General features: G+C 46.8%; 1 protein-coding gene across 5 annotated transcripts in view; it reads left to right on the forward strand.

The window, feature by feature from the left end:
* Positions 1-22,040, forward strand: part of LOC119969612 (disks large-associated protein 4-like) — an 847,967-nt gene that overhangs the window by 150,301 nt on the left and 675,626 nt on the right. Inside the window, exon 3 of one of the 5 annotated variants that reach the window (XM_038803470.1) lies at positions 370-465. The exons of the other annotated variants lie outside the window; for them this stretch is intronic. The gene's annotated coding sequence lies outside the window, so the exon portion shown is untranslated. The remainder of the gene's footprint in view (positions 1-369; positions 466-22,040) is intronic. 5 annotated transcript variants of the gene reach the window in all.

Genomic DNA, 22,040 nt, shown 5'->3' on the forward strand with positions numbered 1-22,040 from the left:
CACAACTCACACAAACTGCAGTAATTCTGCCCAGATCATCCTCATTTGCTTGTCATGCTGAATCCTGTGGCAAATAATACATGAATTTGAATGATCTTAATGCAGAAGTTGAGAAAACAGTTGGACCACTGAGCGTGGTTTGATTTTTTTTTAAATTGCTATGTGCCTTCTGATTGAGCCAGAAGACACGTGCTTAGCAATAACAAATTTGGGCAGATGCATTCACCTTTCCAATTGCATATCCACAGAGATACATTTTGACAATACATGGATAAGCAAAAAATATGTTTGTTTTAAGTGATGTGCGTTCATGTATGCATCAATGTTTTCTTGAAGGGTATCATTGATATATTGTAATATTATTAATAGGGTCAAAAATGGAAAACCTTCAAATATGTCTGAAACAACGCATTTCTGAAAACCAGCCAGATCTCTAAGTATTGCAGTTGTGAATTCTGTGCCATGGTAAGTTGGATTTTGTTGGTCATCTGTAGTTTGACATAGGGAGGATAATTTCTTCAATTGTGAGATAGAAATGAAAGACTCATTCGCTGTCATTAGAAGCCAGCGATAGATTAGGAAAGTAATGTTTCTTTCTGTTTGCACATGGAAAAAGGTGGGTTGAATGCAGGGTTTCTCGGGGTACATTTTATGGCTTGGAACAGCACAGCTCTTCTTGTTGTGAATATTGAACTGTACTGCCTGATCCCCATGGTTCTGAACCCGTCATCATGCTTGGCAGTAGCTGCCCTGTCAAACATTCAAACTCTCACTTTGGTTGACATTTGTCAGGTTGTTAGTTTAGCAGAATTTAGAATGTTATCACAATCTGGGTACACACGGGGTCAGTTCCAGCCGCACTCATCCCGGAGTCGCAACACAAGTGAATTAACTAATAACTCTGATAAAAATTCCAGTTTTCTGGCCCTTGGCTGCCCAACAATTACAGTCACCAGGTTTGTAAGTTGAAACATAATTACTGTTTATCTATAAACAGAATAATCATAGAACATAGAACAGTACAGCACAGAACAGGCCCTTCGGCCCTCAATGTTGTGCCGAGCAATGATCACCCTACTCAAACCCACGTATCCACCCTATACCCGTAACCCAACAACCCCCCCCCCCTTAACCTTACTTTTTAGGACACTACGGGCAATTTAGCATGGCCAATCCACCTAACCCACACATCTTTGGACTGTGGGAGGAAACCGGAGCACCCGGAGGAAACCCACGCACACACGGGGAGGACATGCAGACTCCGCACAGACAGTGACCCAGCCGGGAATGGAACCTGGGACCCTGGAGCTGTGAAGCATTTATGCTAACCACCATGCTACCGTGTTGCCCTAATCATGCTAGATGCCGTAAAAGCAACTGGCTAACAACCAGCTAACATATTACCCTCTTTAACTTTCCCACAGACTGAAGGCAGTCAAACATAGTGGGGTGGGGGGGGGGGGGGGGGGGGGTAAAAATAATAAGTATGAAAGATAAGAGTCTTTGCTTCAAACTGTGGCTCTTCAGCATGCTTTCCTCACAGCCAGCTTGTAGATTAAAGTCCTTGGTTTGCAGCCTGTAATGATCTTGGGCGGCATTCTCCCCTACCCGGCGTGACAGAGGGTCTCGGAGTAGGGGAGTGGTGCCAACCACTCAGGGGTCGCGCCTCCCCAAAGGTGGGGAATTCTCCCCATAGGGGCCAGCCCCACGCCGGAGCGGTTGCCACCAGAAGACCGACGCAAAAAACCGGCGCCCCCGGCAGCGGGGCTGGCCGAAAGGCTTTCGCCGGTCTGCGCATGCACCGGCAGTGACGTCAGCGGCAGCTGGCCGCTGACGTCACTGCCGGTGCATGCGCGATGTGGGGTTCTCTTCCGCCTCCGCCATGGCAGAGGCCGTGGCAGCCGCGGAAGAACATAGTGCAGCCAAGGCACTGGCCCGGAGTCTGAGAGGTGGCCCCGATCGTGGGCCAGGCCACCGTGGGGGCACCCCCCCGGGATTCGATCGCCCCCCGCCCCCCCAGGACCCCGGGGGCCTGCTCTCGCCGCTGAGCCCGCCGTTCCAGAGGTGGTTTAAACCTCGGCGGCGGGAGAGGCCTCCCAGCGGCGGGACTTCGGCCCATTCCGCCGCCGCCACTCCCTGGGTGGCGGAGAATCTCTGCCACGGCGGGGGCGGGATTTTAGGCGCCCCCAGGCGACTCTCTGACCCTGCTGGGGGTCGGAGAATTTCACCCCAGATTTGTAGTTTATAAATGTATTGCTCACAGTTTTCCCTGGAGAGGCCCTTTGCTTCATATCAAACTCTGCTGTTTTGTGGTTTATTTCCAGGCCTCTGCCTTTCCCAGAGTGAGAGTTGGTCGGTTTGCATCAGCCTTTTCTTCAGAGAGAGTTGTCCCCTGTGCCTGCACAGCCTGTAATGGTTCTCTGTACACAGATTAATAACAATTAAAAAAAATAATCTTTTTATTGTCACAAGTAGGCTTACATTAACACTGCAATGAAGTTACTGTGAAAAGCCCCTAGTTGCCACATTCCAGTGCCTGTTCGGGTACAGGGAGGGAGAATTCAGAATTTTCATTCACCCAGGCTCCCTACCAGTTCAGAAACTGGAGAAAGACAGAGAGGGGAAAGGATAACAGTCCTTCCTCAGTCCTGCCAGGAGTCAACCTGAAATCAAAACTCAACCCTTGAAGCTCTGAAGCATTCCAGTGGGATCAGATCCAACCACCGCCTGTTACTGGGAAGAGCACGGTCTTTTGGGCTAATTCATTGGCCAACGGTCAAACCGAGACATCACTGATATCAGCCAGTCTGAAACAACACAGCCTTCTGGATCACTTCTATTTGAATTGAAGGTGCAAGCTGCCTTAAAGACACATGTCCATAAATCATCCATGGATCAAAAATGTAAGGGCAAAAATAAAAGAAAGGGGAAATAAGGGAATAAAGCAGAACAAACAGGAAAGACCCTTACAAGAGTCTTCAAGTCATAGAGATTTCCAGCACAGAAGAAAGCCCATCGTGTCTCCACCAGCCATTAGCCACCTACCTATTCTAATCCCATTTTCCAGCATTTGGTCTGGAGCCTTGTATGCTATGGCATTTAAGCGTTCATCCAAATGCTTCTTGAATGCTGTGACGGTTCCTGTCTCTACCATCCTGTCAGGCAGTGAGTTCTAGATTCCCACCACCCTCTGGGTGAAATGGTTTTTCCTCAAATCCCCCCCTAAATCTCTTACCCTTTAACTTAGATCTTTGCCTCCCTGCTTATTCACCCCTCTACTAAGGGAAACATTTCTTCCCATTTACCATATTGATGCCCCCCATAATTTTGTACTAGTCAATCATGTCTCCCCTCAGCCTAATCAGCCTCTCTCAATAGCTGAAATGCTCCAGCCCAGACAACATCCTGGTGAATCTCCTCTGCACCCTTTCTAGTGCAATCACATTCCTCCAATAATGTGGCACCCTCAACTGCAGACAGTACTCTAGTTGTCGAGTAACGCGTGTTTTATACAGTCCCACTATAACGACGTAGCTCTTATATTCTATGCTTCGACTAATAAGGGCACGTATTACATATATCTCCTGCTGCCTTCAGGGACCAATGGATTTGCACCCCCAAATCCTTCTGGTCCTCTGTACCTCCTAGCTTCATGCCGTTCATTGTGTATTCCCTTGCCTTATTAGTCCTCCCAAAATGCATCACGTCATACTTTTCACGGTTAAATTTCATTTGCCACTGCTCTGCCCACCTAACCAGCCTGTATATATTGTCTTCTATCTCCACCTTTGGATGGATGTGAAGGATTTAATGACTTGATTTTCTCACAGACTTTAGGACACTGACCCAGAGACCAATTGGAGGTCCCAAACCTGCACTTGCTTGCAGCAAGTAATCTTCTGGGAAGCAGCATCCTAATTGGCCATATCTGCGTTTACTGTCCTTTTAAGGGCACATGAACTCTTTATACTATCGACTCAAGCCGGAGACTGGCAACTCTGAAGCCTCAGCAGCCCCGGTGGAAGGGATGGACATCACTGAGGCAGGTTGGGAATCGCGAGGGGACCTCAACATAGAGGTGCCTCGGTTTGCCTGAACAGTAGTGAAGAAATAAACAAGATCTAGACCAGCAGAATTAGATTGAGGGGAAACCACACCTCCACTAGATAGGGCATGGATGAGATTTCAGCCTTCGATTTTCAAGGCCCAATCAATGGGGATTGGAACTTCTGGCTCCACTAACCCCCATGGCTGCCACAGGGAGGCCTCTGTCATTGAGTTGGCGGGCTATGATGCCTCATGGTGAGGCTGGCGAGGCTGAAAATCACCCCTACCGAGAGCCTTAACCTGCATAACTGACTGTTCAGCTCCATGAACAGGCAGCCAATCTGATTCCCAGCCTTTGGGTTTGGGAAGGGCTGTCAAAGAAGCATTGGCAAGTTGTTGTGGTGGATTATGATGCTGGTACATGCTGCAGCCACTGAGTGCTGGTTTTGGAAGAAATTAATGGTTAAGGTGTTGGACGGGATGCCTCTGTGGATGGTTACGCCCTGTGGATGGTTGAATATTGTTTGAGGAGTCTTAACCTGCATAACTGACTGTTCAGCTCCATGAAGCAGGCAGCCAATCTGATTCCCAGCCTTCCTTGTGAAAATTCTCCCAGTGATAGGAATTTGGCAGGAAGCCATCCTGATGTAGCTCCCTGCCATATCCCCAGCTCCCCACCTCCAAGACTGTCATCATGGGGTCGGGAAAATTCAGCCCTTAATTTCTAGCTTTGTGCGATGCTTGGATGTGCTGTTTTATATTTGGGTGTCTTAAATTTCTACAGGTTGAATATTTTGATCGCAAACCCTAGGTTTTTCTTATAATGCAAAATGTCGGCAAGTACTTACACTCGTAGTTACTGGAAAATAAACTGCTTTTTATCTGACAACCTCATTCATACTCAACGCATCATTAAACATTTTGTCAATGCCTTCTTTGCTTGTTGGTGTTTATACATAAATGTCCCTGTGGGTGATCCTTTACTGCTACCACAATAGTATTTCACTAGTACACGTGCAGTAGGCAAAAATTATAATGTGCCCCCAAATAATTTTGCATTCTCAATGGTGCACCAAGTGCACTTACTGTATGCAGAACTCTTTGCTAAATGTGGTTTGTAAGTGTTAATATAGAGAGGGAATCCAGGAGAGGCACTTGTATCGTATCAGTGCAAACTTCCTGACTGAGCACCGGCAAACACGCACATTTTGATAATGGTGTCAGTGCACCTTGCAGGCAATTGCTGCAGAGGTTTGTTTTCACTGCAGAGCAGCAAAAGCAAGGGCCGTAGAATCACGCTAAACAATAATTGGCAAAGTAACAATCAACCAGTATTAAATTTATTTGCTTGTAACTCGAATTAAGTTGTTAATTGCTGGTTTGAAACGGTAATATTCGCACAGTGCAATCCCAGGGCCAAGGTGTTCCCTGCATTCTGTCGGGTGTAAAAACGTGCAATCCAACTTCTGCATTCAAACTGTGCCATTCATAAATTCTATCACCATTGCACTTTGGACACAACTTAAAGAAAACTTCAAATGTCTTCATGTTTCAGGTGAGCTGCACACTTTAAGAAAGCTGGAATCTGATAAGCCATTCCACATTCAAAACAAATAGTTGGCTTATAACAGCAAAATGGTACATAGTTCATTGCAAGCAAAGAATTAAAGCTTTCCTTACATTGGGCAAGGCAATGAAAATAATATACGTAACTTGTTTCACAAAAATAAAAATATTTTTTGGTCCAACCATTTACAAGGATGTTGAGTGTATTTTTGTATTCTTTCAGGTGATGTGAGCATTGTCAGAAAGGGCAGCATTTATTGCCCATCCCTAATTGCGCTTCAGAATTTGGTAGTGAGCTGTTGCCTTGAAATGCTGCAGTTCATGTAGTGGAGGCATATTCTCAGTGCTGTCACAGAGAGAGTTCTGGTTTTTGGTCCAGTGGTGTATTTCCAAGTTAGGATGATGTGTGAATTTGAAGGCAGGGGTATGTCCATGTGCCTGATACCTTGTCTTTCTAGACGCTAAAGGTTGTGGGTTTGGGAAGGGCTGTCAAAGAAGCATTGGCAAGTTGTTGTGATGCATTATGATGCAGGTACATGCTGCAGCCACTGAGTGCTGGTTTTGGAAGAAATTAATGTTAAGGTGTTGGATGGGATGCCTCTCATCCCATGGGCAGCACAGTAGCACAGTGGTTAGCATTGTGGCTTCACGGCGCCAGGGTTCCAGGTTCGATTCCCGGCTGGGTCGCTGTCTGTGCAGAGTCTGACCTTCTCCCCATGCCTGTGTGGGTTTCCTCCGGTTGCTTCCCACAAGTCTCGAAAGATGTGCTGTTGGGTCATTTGGACATTCTGAATTCTCCCTCTGTGTACCCGAACAGGCGCCGGAATGTGGCGACTAGGGGATTGTCACAGTAACTTCATTGTAATGCAAGCCTACTTGTGACAATAAAGATTATTATTATTATTATTATTATTACCAAACGAGTTGCTTTGTCCTGGAATGTGTTGAGCTTCTTAAGTTTTGTGGAAACTACACTCATCCAGACAAGTGGGGAGGATTCCATCATGTTTTTGATTTACGCCCTGTGGATGGTTGAATATTTTTTGAGGAGTCAGGGGGTCAGTAACTCCTGCTCTTGTAGCCACATAATTTATGTCCAGTTAATATTTTGGTCTATGGTGTCGATAGCAGGTGATTTCCCAATAGAATGCTAAGGAATGTTAATGGGAGGTGGCTAGACTCTGTTGTTAGAGTTAGTCATTGCTCAGCACTCCTGTGGTGAAAATGTTACTCGGGGCTGGTTTAGCACAGGGCTAAATAGCTGGCTTTTAAAGCAGACCAAGGCAGGCCAGCAGTGCGGTTCAATTCCCGTACCAGGCTCCCCAAACAGGTGCCGGAATGTGGCGACTAGGGCTTTTCACAGTAACTTCATTTGAAGCCTACTTGTGACAAGAAGTGATTTTCATTTCATTTCTTTACATTTCACTTGCCATTTATTACCCCAAGCCTACTGAGCATTGTCCAGGTTTTGTTCCTGTCGACATGGACTGGTCTTGGACCTGAGCAGCTACAAATTGAATGGAACACTGTGAAATCTTGAGCAAATTGTGCAAACTCCATCTCTGACTTAATGGTGGATTGCGTGGTCATTGATGAAGCAGCGGATAATGCTTGGACCTTGGACACAGGCCTGAAAAACGTCTGCAGGGATGCTCTGGGAGTGATATAATTGGCCTCCAACAGTCACCATCCAGCAGCCATCTTCCTTTGTGTGAGATGTGGCTCAAACCATTGGAGAGCTTTTCCCTTCATTTCCATTTATTTCAAACTTACATTCAGTCAAATGCTGCCTTGATGCTAAGGGCACTCAATCTAGCTTCACCTCTGGCCCAAAGCAGTAATGAGGGCCGGGGCTACTTGTTTCTGGCAGATCCCAAACTGAGTATTGGTGATCAGGTTATTGATGAGCAAGGGCAGCATGGTGGCGCAATGGTAGCACTGCAGTCTCACGGTGTTGAGGTCCCAGGTTCAATCCCGGCTCTGGGTCACTGTCCGTGTGGAGTTTGCACGTTCTCCCCGTGATTGCGTGGGTTTCGCCTCCACAACCCAAAGATGTGCAAGGTAGGTGGATTGAACACACTAAATTGCCCCTTAATTGGAAAAAATGAATTGGGTACTCTAAATTTTGGGGGAAAAAAGGTTATTGATGAGCAAATGCCACTTGATGGCAAATTGATAGCAATCAGGGGAAGTCATTGGCTAGACACGACATACCTGGGCAATTTTCCACTTTGACAGGTAGATATTATGAGGTAAAGTTCATTTTGGAGCACAAGTCTTCAGCACTGTAGCCACCATTTAGTGAGCTGCAAGTCTTCGCTGTATCCCGTGTGCTCAGCATTTCTTGATATCATGTGGAATAAATCAAATTGATAAAGTCCCTTTGGTTGACAAATATTAAAAAGGAGCTTGCAATGTTACTGTAATTATTATGATGATGTAAGAAATTGTCATACTTCATAGTTTGCTTGCAAACAGTAAATAAGATAATCTGTGATTTTTGCAGGGGAAGTGTTTTGCTAATAGGTATTAAAATCTATTTATATTTGTTTGCAGATAGAGAACTAATGTAATATTGTAAGTTTCAGTCTGGCTAAACAAATCAAGGCACACCTTGTAACACGAGACAAAAGAATGCTGGTTGCTTTGAGTGCAGCTGGTGTAACCAACAGGAGGAGCCACGCATGTCTGGACAAAGGAATTGCTTCCAGGGCTATAAGCTGAGTAAAAGGTATCCAGCTTGGTCCTAAAAAATGGTTTCTCTCTCCACAGACTCTGCACTAAGATAAGCAAGTAAAACCTAGTTGTTAACTTTATACATAAGCGGTATTTGAAATACATGGGTTGCTTAATTGGAATGTAGCAAGCAAGGTTTCACGAAGCAAGTTACGTTGTTATACCTGTTAACTGTAAATATATTTCTTTGTTGCTTATGTGCTTAATTCCGTGTTCAAATTAAAGTTTGATTTAATATAAAAGCTGTGTACTGGTCAGTTTTATCACCCCTGTGGTGCAGTAACATTTCCTCACAGTTTAACCAAACACAAATAGTTGGGTTCTAATCCAGGATCTTAACAAAATTGGGATTTTGGTCTGGACCCATGGCATGACACTAAGTATAACTTGGCTAAAACTGTAACTCAACACATCTGCACTGTACTGTGGTGAGTTATTTTCATCGCTCAAGGGTTTAACCATTTCAAGATTGGAGTTTCACTTATTTACCAGAAAATAGAGGTTACATGTTTATCCTAGCTTATTAAAAAAATACTGTGAAGAGGCTGACACTGCAAATAACCACATGACTGAAAGGAATATTTAAGGTAAATCAAAGAGTTGTGATTTGATAATGTCAAACTTTGATTTTAGTGGTTAACAGATTGTGGGGGGAAAATGTTGAAAAGGAGCAATTATTTTACTTGGAAATGGAGATGGGAAATAGTGTGATGAGATTGGGGGTGGAATTCTCCGGCTTCCCAGCTGCGCGTTTCTCGGCGACAAGCCATTTGCTGGCAGTGGGAGTCTCTGCTCCCGCCTCTGTCAATGAGAATTCCCATTGAAACTACCCCACACTGCCGGGAAACCCGCGGCAGGGGCGGTACCAGAGAACCCTGCCACCAGCGAACAGCTGGAGAATTCTGTCCTTGATTTCAACTCATTCAGTACAGAACATAGGCCTAGTCTGTAACTGGGATGACTTGGAAAAAGAAAGGAATGGTGATTATGGTGGTATTGGAAAAGCACAGGCCCGAAAGATTGAGAGAGAGAGAAACAGAGAGACCGAGAGAAAGTCTGGAATCTAATCTCAGAAAAGAATTTCAGACAAGATTTTTTTCACACCATCTTCAGCTTGGCTGTATGGAGTTTTAAGAGTTGTTCAATAGACATGTATTTTGTACTAGAAAGGAAACTGTGCTTCGTAGATATAATAGTTAGAACCATTAGCCTATTTACAAATGAAGAACCACTCAACAATTGTCAAACTGAAGCTGCTAATGGTTTTTTTATTTTGGGTTATGTAATCATGTGCACTTTGAATAGATGCAACCACATTCCTTGCTGGCTTTGGAATAAAGAAATCTTTTACATGCATCATGCACAATGAAGTTCTCGGAGATACAGTAGAAGTGGGATTTGAGTTGATCTAACTCACACATTCCATCAAGTTAACAGTACCTTCCTGTCATGGTAGATTCTCCAACAGTAAAATAATCATGACAGAATGCTATGTTGACTGAAGGTGAGTGCAACATAATATTCTCATCAAAAATGTATGATGTCACTCTTTCAATGGTTCACTTTGTAAGTTCACTGCTTTCTATGGAATGGGGGCAAACATAATAATAATCGCTTATTGTCACAAGTAGGCTTCAATGAAGTTACTGTGAAGCCCTTAGTCACCACATTCTGGCACCTGTTTGGGGAAGCCGGGACAGGAATTGAACCCATGCTGCGTGCCTTGTTTTGCATTACAAGCCAGCTATTTAGCCCACTTTGATAAACCAGCCCCATGTTAAACATTCATCCCCACCAGCTGATCTGAGCCCGAGTAGTGGTCAGGCTGTTCAATTGGCTTCCACGCTCATCTTTTTAAAAAATTCATTTATGGGATGTGGGCATCGCTGGTTATGCCAGCAATTATTGCCCATCCCTAGTGGCCCTTCAGAAGGTGGCGGTGAGTTGCCTCCTTCAACCGCTGCAGTCCTTGACGTGTAGGTACGGCCAGCGACAGTGAAGGAACGGCGATATTTTCCAAGACAGGGTGGTGAGTGAGAGGGAGGAGGGTCAGGGAGAGGGAGAAAAATCAACGGTTTTCTCCCCTTATTGCTATGCAATGATCACTGTGTGGACTTCAGGTGATAGAATGGTGAAGTCCAGTTGGGATTCACCGATGATAAATAACACCTACTAGCAAAGCTCACATGTGGTCACTTGGATGAAACTCCAGACGTTGGCCAGCATCTATCTAACCATTCCTCAGTGTAAAGGTGGCAACCTTGGGGACAGAAGAACAGAAATTTGGAGGGAGAATACAGGAATGATTGAAGTCTCAAAATGAGTAACATTTCCAACCGAATTAAGAACATTGCAAGATTGCAGACCCATCAGTTTCCTACCAAAGAAGGTATGGTGATGGGACCATTAACATATTGAGGAATGCCTGTAAAATAATAAAAACAATCCAGGAGGGAGAGATTCCGGAGTGACCAGTGATGAGCTCTATAGTGTGAACATGTAGCTTCCAAACTGGCCTTGACTGTGTTCCAAATGATGGTTATCTGCTCAAGTTTAAAGTTGTCACGGTAACACCAGGAAATGGCTAAAAAAAACAACGATGACCATTTATTTGAGAAATCAGTCAGAAGACCCTATAGATTATTCACAAAATAAATACAATGCTGAACTACATACCCAAAACAGTGTTGGAGCAAACCTTTCTGAAAGATGATACTCTGAAATCATGTGCAGTCATCTACCCACACACAAACTTTAAATATTGAAGCAATAATATGTATCTATATAGCAAAAGTCAGAATATCCCAAAGCTGGTCACAGCAATGTCATCTATGAGCAGTGAATCTGTTTTGTTGGTGTAGGTTGAGGGATAAATGAGAACTCCCTGCTCTTTTTAAATAGTGCCAACGGGTCTTTTATATCCACCTGAATAGGTAGCCTGAGTTGAGCAGTGCATCAAAAAGACCAATAAAAGAGCAGTGCCTCATGATTGCACTGAAATATTGGCATAGATTATTATTATGGCATCCTGACTCTGAGGTGAGACATTGAGCCAAGCTCACACTCGAGTGGCCTAGGGGTGGTTTAGAGGACAGACATGTGATGGAAGTCAGAGAACTGAGTTATGAGGAAATACTGGAGAGATTTGAGCTCAGCACGGTAGCACAGTGGTTAGCACTATTGCATCACAGCACCAGGGTCCCAGGTTCTATTCCCGGCTTGGGTCACTGTCTGTGCGCAGTCTGCATGTTCTCCCCATGTCTGAGTGGGTTTCCTCCGGGTGCTCCGGTTTCTTCCTACAAGTCCCGAAAGATGTGTTGTTGGGTGAATTGGACATTCTAAATTCTCCCTCAATGTACCCAATCAGGCACCTGAGTGTGGCCACTAGGGGATTTTCACAGTTACTGTCTGTGTAACTGTGTATTTTCAGTTACTGTGAAAATCCCCTCATCGCCACGTTACGGCATCTGTTTGGGTACACTGAGAGAGAATTCAGAATGTCCAATTCACCTAACATGCACATCTTTCGTGACTTGTGGGAGGAAACTGGAGCATCCGGAGGAAACCCACACTGACACAGGGAGAATGTGCTAACTCCACGCAAATAGTGACCCAAGCCGGGAATCGAACCGGGATCCCTGTGCTGTGAGGGAACAGTGCTAACCGTTGTGCTACTGGGATCCTCGTGCTGAGTATTGGCATAAGCACTATTGACAACCAAAATCTAGGGGGAGGTTTTATGATCTCCCCCAGCGATGTCTTTGCAGACAGGGAGTACTTCAAATAAAATGGGAGGCTGTCCGTCGGCCTTCCTGCCCACTCCTGAGTTTGCTCCCGTTAAACAGTGAATGAGGTAAACGCCACACTCCCCTCTCTGAGACCAATTGATGCCTCATGCCGCCTCTGCTGCAGTAATACACGTGGCAGAGAAAGGCAGAAGGAAGGAGGCCAGACTGCTACTTTTGCAACTGAGGCTAAAAGGTGGAATCTGTGCCCATCGGGAGCACCGCCCCAAGATCATCATTCACCCACCTGCCCCATCTTGTTCTTCCCACCTGGCCTACAAACCCTGCCCCTCCCCAATCAATAACCCCAGATTTAATTTAAATCCAGCATCCATGGATTATCTTCTTGGGGCTGCTTTTAATCCCAGAAACACCCCCCACTTGTTGTGATGCTCCACGGACTACATGGCTGCTGACCAATCAGATTAAGTGGACATCTTTCCCCTGAAAGGTGGACGTTCCACTTTCATCTTGTTAAGTTGTGGCAAGCCAGATAGTTACGAAAATGTTTGAAAATAATGAAAGGTAACTTTCCAATTAACATGAAAAGGCTCTTACCTGACCTTGGGATGTGAGCATCACTGGCAGGGCCAGCATTTATTGTCCATTCCACTTGCCCTTGAGAAGGTGGTGCTGAGCCGCTATCTACAACCATTGTTGCAGTCCATCTGGTGTGGTTGCACTGGCTGTACTTTAAGGAAGGAAGTTCCAGGATTTTATCGTGACAATGAACGGATGGCAATATATTTCCAAGCCAGGTGAGGTTTGGAGGGGATCTTGCAGCTGCTGGATGTTCCCATGTGTCTGGTCTCATTATCCTTTATACGTGTAGAGGTTGTGGACTTCTTGAGTGTTGTTCGAGCTGCACCTATCCGGTCAAAGTGGAGGGAATTTCACCACACTCCTGACTTGTGCCTTGTAGATGGTGGATAGGCTTTTGGGAGTCAGGAGGTGAGTTACTTTCCTCAAAATTCCCGGGCGCGATTCTCCCAAAGGGAGACAAAGTGCCGACGCTGGAGTGAAAACCGGAGTGTTTCACTCCAGCATCGGAGGCCGCTCCTCGCCCCCTATTCTCCCAACCCCAGGGGGCTAGGAGCGGCACCGCGTCAATTACGTGCGCTGGGCCTTGGAGCCCGCGTCAAAGCGGTGCCGCGTAAACGACGTGGCTGGCAGCGCTTAAATAACGTCACCCGCGCATGCGCAGGTTGGCCAGCGCCAACCCGCACATGTGCGGTTGCCGTCCTCCCTGCGGGCGCCCCGCAATACATGTCGGAGTGATCTTGCGGGGCGGCGGAGAGAAAAGACTGCATCTTTTAGAGACGCTGGCCCGACGATCGGTGGGCACCGATCGCGGGCCAGACCCCTCTTGAGCACCCCCCCTGGTGCTCGATCCTCCCCCCCCACATAGGCCCCACACGCAGTGTTCGCGCGCTGTTCATGCCGGCAGCGACCAGGTGTGCTTGGCGCCGACGTGAACCAGTCGGATTGGGCAGGCCGCTCGGCCCATCCGGGCCGGAGAATCGCCGCTCGACCGTTAGAAACGGCGAGCGGCGATTCTCCGAGCGGCGTGTCGTAAAACGCGACACGCCGTTTGGGGGGGGGGGTGGGAGAATCGCGTGCGGGTGCCAGGGCGGCGTGGCATGAATCGCCCGGCACTCCCGCGATTCTCCCACCCACCGTGGGGGTCGGAGAATCGCGCCCCCCAGCTCTGACCTGCTCTTTATTGCCACAGTCATTATAAATCTGGTCCAGTTATATTTCTGGTCAATGATAATCCCCCTCTCCCAGGGTGGTATGATGATGGTAATGCTGTTGAACATCATGAGGAGATAGTTAGATTTTCCATAGTTGTGGAATGATCATTCCCTGGCACTTTTGTGGCAAGACCGGTACTTGCCACTTACCTGCCCTAGCCTGAGTTGTTGTTCAGGTATTGCTCCTAGGCGGCATGGTTTTCTTTAGTATCTGAGTGGTTGTGAATGGTGCTGACCAATGCGAAATCAGCTTCACTTCCCACCTGCATCGTGTAACAAAGTAAGCAACACTTGCCGTGGACGGGCAGGTAGAATGCCAAAAAACGTGGAATAATTCAAGTGTCTTTTTGAGAAAAACATTTTACAGGCATAATCTAATCTGTTTGCTTCAGATGTAATGAAGCACAAGCAAGTGGTTTATTAGAAAATATTAAAATGTTGTCACAACAAGCATTTTATTTGCCAACTAAAGCTATGAATGTAATAATGAAGGACGTTTGCACATTTTATTTTGTGGTACCGAGCAGTCAAATGTGCTAATTGCAGAAGCATACGTACTGTGATTTGTCCCTGGTGCTGAAGAACATTATAAATTTGAATCTTCACCTCCAGTGGGCTGTCCATGGTGTTGCAGATCATCTTGCCAAATAATTCTGTAATTAAGCATTGCCTACAGAGTTGCATCTATTATTATATCATGCCAAAAAAGCAGTGGTTGATTTTTAGCGCGAGTAAATTTAAGAGGTGAATATTGAAGCATTCATTGAGTTGCATTTTCAAATTAGCAGGTGGCCCAGAAATACTTCTGCTGCTTAAGAACATAAAATCAATATGAAATTATGTTGTAGTAGTCATAGCTTTGTGGGACCCATTTTCTGGGTATTAAATAGCTGCGATTGGAGCTAGTATTGGGGGCGAGTGCCTTTGCGCAACAGATGCCTGAAAGATCGTTAATCCAATATGGCGCCTGCCGGTTTTTCACACCTCCCTTTCTGTGGTGAATGTATTCACCAGATACGTGATATGCCTTTAAGGTTTGGTGTGATATGCCTTTAAGGCTTCGGTTGGAACCCCGGTGGGCTCCACCTCTGGCTCCGCTTCCCCGGGGCTGTATATAATGTTGCGCATTCTGGCGGACGGCAAGATACGGTTTCCCTACGGGATCTGGCGCCCGTTAGTTCCCCCGCCAATGTTTCCCCTGCATCCCCGCGTCACCATTCGCCACCAACCGCGCCCCTTCCGCGCCTCCATTTATCCCCCTGCGCCTGCACTGCCACTCCCAGCCACCCACCCGGCCCCTGCTCCCCAACCTTCTTCGACACGCCAGATGGAAGCTCTGACCGCCGTGCTCCCGGATATACCATCATCGATGACGTCTGTGCCCACCTTACCACCGCCTGAGCTGAGAAGGTCAAAGAGGACAATCAGGCCTCCTGATAGACTGAACATTTGACCCCCCGTCACCCCTGACAGACTTTGTCTTTTTTTTAAACAGGGGGTGAATGTGGTGAATATATTCACCAGATAGGTGATATGCCTTTAAGGTTTGGTGTCATATGCCTTTAAAGTTTGGGTTGGAACCCCAGTGGGCTCCGCCTCCGGTTCCACCTCCCCGGGGCTGTATATAATGTTGCGTCCAGTGGGTGGCACTCAGTTTGTACTAAAGTCTCTGGCAAGCTAAGTTCTTTGCGTATTAAAGCCTTCATTCACTTGATCTGACTCTCATGTCGTAATTGATTGTATAGCAATTACACATGGGAAATGAGGAATGACTGCCTGTTTTAGACCCCCTCACTGATAGCTGTGGTCACCAAGGAGATGGGCCTGCTCTGCTCGGCATTCTTAATCAGTTGTTGTGTGGCTGTCGGCGACAGCTCGGCGAACGTTGAGAAAAATACTAATAAGTCATTGTGAAGAGTCAGGAGCGGCAGGAGTCCAGAGTTTGTTTGTTGCCTCTCCCTCCAATAGTCTTCCACATCCCCTCTCAAGCCACTGGGACTGATCTTTATTGCCGGAGAGCCAAGCAGCCCAAAATTAATTTCTTCAAATAGACACGCTCCCTGTGAAGATGCGACAGGCGCCGGCAGCTCAGCCAATTACTGTTAATGAGACCTGAGGCCCTATTTTCTGCCAGTCCCAGTCTCCAAGTTTGGGCTCGGATTGTAACCACATCACTGACTTCAAGTCCTAACCGAATGCAATGCACCATTGCTAGCAATGCAACAAAATGATATTGAAAAAATGTTTTCTGTGCAAAAATAGATGTTGAGTTTTAATTGGAAAGAGGAGAACAGGGGAACAAAGCGCTGTTGCCAATCCTGAACACCAGATCAGTTCGGTAGGTATGAGTCACACAATATTACCAGCCTTTCATTCATAATTTCATTTACCTAATAAGTAACCTGCTCACATCTGCTGCTGTTGTAAAACACGGAGCCACAGCTGTCTCTCCTGTGTCATTAATGCAGTTGGTCAGGAAAGATGCTGCTTGGCATGGAAGCCCAGAACAGGGAGCTGGAAATTATTATCTGTTGCTTCTGTCTGAGCGCTGTCCTTGAATGCTGGTGACTCATTTACTCTGAGAGAAGAAATGATCAAAATCCGAGACACGGAATGAGTGGAAGCAAGGGACAAATATGGACTTGGTGACATTTCAGGATGATGAATCAGAAAAGCCAGTTCTGGCTCCATTCTACTGTGAGCATGCTCAGTGAAGAATAGCAAGGCAATGGTTCCGACAGAGGAAAAAGAGGAGAAAGAGGTCAAAGGAAGACAGAAGAGCAAATGAAGATCATCAAGATAATTGATGATTGACACTGATATTTATAACTATCGTCAAGGTAAATCTAATATTCATAAAATAATGTCATAAATATGACACTCTTCCAGTTCATCTATTGCTACCTGTATTTCAGAGGTTTTACTTCAATTGCGTTTGAGTTGGAACTGACAAATTTCTAAAGCACTTAATGTTCGAAGCAGGCAATTTTACAAGTCTATGTACCAGTGGGGAGCCTCGCTCATCACCAGTGCTAGTTGTAAATTTGGCACACTGCAATAGTGAGGACCTGGTATAGTGCATTGCTGAATGCCTCAGTTATTGTGCTGCTGTGGAAAAGGCTCCCATATTAATTTACACCAACGTGTCAAATTTATTAAGATCATTTAAGTTTTTTTTCAATCCAGTTCAATGTGTAGCAATTCAAGAATATCCGTCTGGCATGGATGTCTAAAGAACAGCCCTGTCAATTTACTTTCTTTCCACATGATATTCTTTCATACTGAGATATAGCTCTCGAGCTCAATGGGTCAAATAGGCTCCTTCTGTGCTGTGAATGAATCTATGGCTTGAATTTATGTTCCTGAGGCAAGCGCTTGGAGTCGGGAAAATCTCCCAGCTTGCCGCACCCATCACAGAAAAACGTACCCCAAATTGTGGGATCTGCGTGTGAGAGGTGGGGTGCAGGATAATGTTGGGCCCGCCACCCCTGGATGTAGATCAGATGCTGCCACAGGGGTTGTCAAATGGTGGGGTGGGCTCGTTAAAGGCCCACATCGTTCTCTGGGACTTCATCCCAGTTTTTAAATATTAGGGGTGGGATTCTCCAATCCCGCGCAGGGCCGGAGAATCACCAGGAGGGGGTGCGAATATCACCATGCTGATCCGACGCTGGGCCGCCGATTCTCTGGTGACCGGAGAATCGGCGGCAATGGCGCCAGCGCAGTCGCCACAGTGCCCATAAGGGGCTGCTAAAAGCGGCCCCCTCCCCCGGCGAATCCCCACGCTCGACAGGTCAAGTGCCCGCAAGTCCTGCCGGCATAGTTCGCATGTGGTCCTACCCGGCGGGACCTTGCCGTTCTGGCGGCAGGGGCCTTTCTGGTGGGGGGATCCGACTCAGCGGGGGGCCTCTACAGTGGCCAGGCCGCCATCGGGGGCTACCGATCGGCGGACAGGCTAATTCCGGGGGGGGGGGGACTATGTTCCTCCCCGCCGGACCTTGTAGGTCTCCGTCATGTTGCGTGGGGGCCGGCGTGGAGGCGGCAACCCACGCGCATGCGTGGACCCGTGCCTGCCTGGCGCGCATGCGTGGACCCGCCAGCTATGCTGCATGAAGCGTTCCAGTGCCATGCTGGCCCCCTGTGGGTTGGGGGATCGTTGCTCCGAGCGTCCAGATGACGCCGTTGTAAAACGCTCTGGCGTTTACGACGGCGTCAAAACTCTGCCGCTAAAACAGAGAATCCCGCCCCTGGCCTTCCAGACCTGACCCCTCACCCTCCTACCTATTCTCCAAGCCCGTTTATGCTAACTCATGCACCCCACTCACCCTCATGGCCCCTTATAGCACCTATATCAACTTAATGCCAATTTATGCCAATTTATGAACCCCCCCCCCTTTTCCCTCACACTCTTCATCCCAACTTACTCAATATTCACAATGGACCATCTCAAGGAACATAATGCTAAATACCTCTTCACTGTATTGAAGCGCTCATTCATGAAAGCCCATGCAAAACATTTAAATCCCTTTAAGTATTTATTCCCCGATAAAAACAAACATTTATTCATAGGACCACTTCAAAACAGCTGATCCTTTAATAACACTGGGAGCTGTCTATCTAACTGTGAATAAACAGCTCCCCACTGTGATAATGATAGGTTGTTGAAGTAGTCAAGCAGTAATGATATTGTAAAGGTAGCGTTTCGGGTTATGCTATTGAAATTGAACGCACAGACATTTTTTGACTCGTAGGCACAGGCAGGCTTTTAAAAAAATTTAAAGCTCAGGCAAATTTAACAACTTGACAGCTTGACAGTTTCGGAGACTTTTACATCCTGTTATGGGCCAGGGCTTAGAGGCTCCAAAGTATATTGTGAAGTCCACCTGACCTACAACCTTTCTGTTGAATTTGGCTAGGATGAGTACAAGAGCCTTAACTTCAGGTGTGATTCACCAGTCTTCCTCGACACTTTAATCAAAATATGCTTTATTCGAAGAACCTAGTTAATACACACACACATATATATAAAAGCAAATTACTGCAGATGCTGGAATCTGAAACCAAAAAGAAAATACTGGAAAATCTCAGCAGGTCTGGGAGATAAAAGAACTAACGTTTTGAGTACAGATGACCCTTTGTCAAAGCTAAAGACAGAGAAAGTGGGAAATATTTATACTGTGGAGTGAGAATGAAAGATGAGTCAAAGCCACAGAAACCCAGGGAAACCGGGTTTTAATAGCCACAGAAAGCAAGGGGAAAGAGTGCTAATGGCAGTCCCCAGAGAGTCATAATAATATCCCTAATAAACTCTTAATATGCTACATATATTCTACTGGGCTAGATGCTGAGGATACAGAACATGAATTTCCTGATGTTATCATGCAGAGGTGTTTTGTTCAATGTGAAACTAGAGCACATTGATGACAAACATCCCAAGTGCAAACCTCGACCCATGATTCTAAGTGACTCTGACTCGAAATGACTCTATGAGTTAATGACCACCAACTGGAGTGTTGTTCAATTGACCAACTTATGTTTTGTGAACCAAGGAAGTAAAGATAGGCATGCTATTGAGCTTCTGGGGCTGGGAGAAAGATGGGGGGTGAGTAGAGGTTTCTCTGTCAAGCCCAATTCTGCCCTCATCCTATGTCCATATATATTTTCTATCAGAGGAAAGCAATAACAAAGAGGGAAGATGCAGGGTGGGATTCTCCATCCCCTCCGGCTGCCGAATTCTCCAGCGCCGGAGATTTCGCGATGGCGGGAAATCGCGCCGTGCAGGTTGACGGCCGCTAGCAGCGATAGGCCGAGTGGCCGCCCGTTTGTTTTTTGCCGGTCCCGTCAGAGTAAATTAGAGTAGTTCCTTACTGCCAGGACCTGGCGACACGGTCGGCCTCCAGGGGGCGCGGGGGTATCTGGCCCCAGGGGTTGCCCCCACGGTGGCCTGGCCTGCAATCGGGTTCCACCGATCCACGGGTGGGCCTGTGCCGTGGGGGCACTCTATTCCTCCGAATCGGCTGGTGTGGTCCTCCGCCATAGCCGACGCGGAGATGATCCCCTCTGCGCATGTGCTGGGATGACACCAGCACACGCTGGCGCTCCTGCGCATGCGCCAACTCGCGCTGGCTGGCAGAGGCCATTCGGCACCAGTTGGCGTGGCGCCAAGCCCCTTCCCCGCCGGCCGGCGTGTTTCAAACCACTCCGGCACCGGCCTAGCCCCTGATTCCACACCTTTGGGGTGGCCCGACGCCAGAGTGGTTCACTCCACTCCTCGGAGCCGGGACCCACCGCCCCACCGGGTAGGGGAGAATCCCGCCCCCTGAGTTTATTTATTTTATTGATTTAACCTCCCTCTTTAAATCATGAGCATGAAAAATAAATGCTGCATCACTCTCACTGCACCTGCTGAAATGAGCTATCCACACAGACCAGGGTTTGCACTTGGGATGTTTGTCACCAATGTGCTCCAGTTTCACATTGAACAAAACACCTCGGCATGATACCATCAGGAAATTCATTTTCTGTATCTTCAGCATCTAGCCCAGTTTGATTAAGTAGAATTTACGTAGCCTATTAGAGTTTATTAGAGATATTATTATCAAAAGTGTGAAAATGCAAATCAGGGACAAAAGGCACTTTTGTCATTTTAGTACATTCGGGTATTTTCGGAACTGCAGTGTCACTATGCTGTAGGAATGCAGTCCAGTGTATTACTGGTGATCTAATGATGTCAAAATGCAAATGGGGAAAAGAACTGGAAACATTTTGCTCATTATACATTCAAGGTGGATGAATAAATTCATAAGGATTGCGTACAGTGGGTAGGGTTATATCTGCAGATTTCCCTTCTTCCCATCTACATTTTGTATCATGTTGAGTGGCCAAAGGATAGGACAATCTGATGGAGAGATAAGAGGTAGAAGTCCAAAAGCTTTTCATCTCAAGGTCATTCTTAGATTCCTCCAGCAGCTGATTTCAGAAAAGTTGAATAATTTTCTGCATGAGAATCAGAGAACATTAAGATATGTCGGAAACCCTTAGAAATATGATTCTAACTATCTCAACTACTGGACACAAGCCTCCCAGTTCCTTGTTGAAGGAATTTGTGAAAATCAGTAAAATATAATGAGCACCAACACAAGGGAGACTGACAGGATAATTTACAAGAAAGTTATGAGCAAGGGGGGATCCTTATAGTACTTCACTGCTGATGTGGCATATTATATTGTGAAAATATATCTTTTTTACTTGGTTTTATAACATCCCAATTAGGAGGAATAGATTCCCTCGTCCCTTTTGTGAGACATACGATTCATGGTGAGGTTCAATCGCGTGCTGTCAAATAGGTAATGCAAAGTTCTAAAGATTGATTAAGCTATGCAATGTTATGTAGAATTCGTATTGAATTAATTGTCATTAACTTCATATACTAATCTAACACTGGAATTGTGGGCGGGATTCTCCCAGCCGCGCGCCGGACCGGAGAATCGTCGTAACCACGTCACGCCGCCCCGATGCCAGCGCGCGATTTTCAGAGGTGCGGAGAATCGCTGCCATTTGCGCGGCGCATTTGATGCGGCACCAGTCGCAGGCCACTGTACGCGACGGGGCCGCCGATTTTCCAGCCCGGATGGACCGAGCGGCCGTGCGGAAAAAGCAGAATCCCGCCGGTGCCGTCCACACCTGGTCACTGCCGGCGGGACCTCTGCGCGAAGGGTCGGGTTGGCCTGTGATGGGGGGAGGGGGGCTCCGTACCCGGGGGGGGGCTCCGATGGGGTCTGGTCCGCGATCGGGCCCACCAATCGGCGGGCCGGCCTCTCCCCACCTGGGCCTACTTTGTTGCACGCCCGGCCCCAGAACCCCCGTGCCATGTTGTGTCGGGGCTAGAGCATTCAGTAAGGCCACCGTGCATGCGCGGGTTGGCGCGTCGCGACAGAATCGCTACTGCCTGGGCCCGTTTCGCGCCATCATGAAACATGACAGCGTTCACAATGGCGCGGGCACTGCAATCGGAGAATCGCGTCCTATACTCTTGTGTCTTGCTTCACAGAAACATAAAAGTGCCAATGAATCACTGTATGTTGAACGAAAAGGTGTGGGCAATATAATGTTTGATTATAGAGGAGAATAGCCAGTGTTGGATTTTAAGTGA

The sequence above is a fragment of the Scyliorhinus canicula genome, chromosome 7, assembly GCF_902713615.1.
Source record: "Scyliorhinus canicula chromosome 7, sScyCan1.1, whole genome shotgun sequence".
Lineage (NCBI taxonomy): Eukaryota > Metazoa > Chordata > Chondrichthyes > Carcharhiniformes > Scyliorhinidae > Scyliorhinus > Scyliorhinus canicula.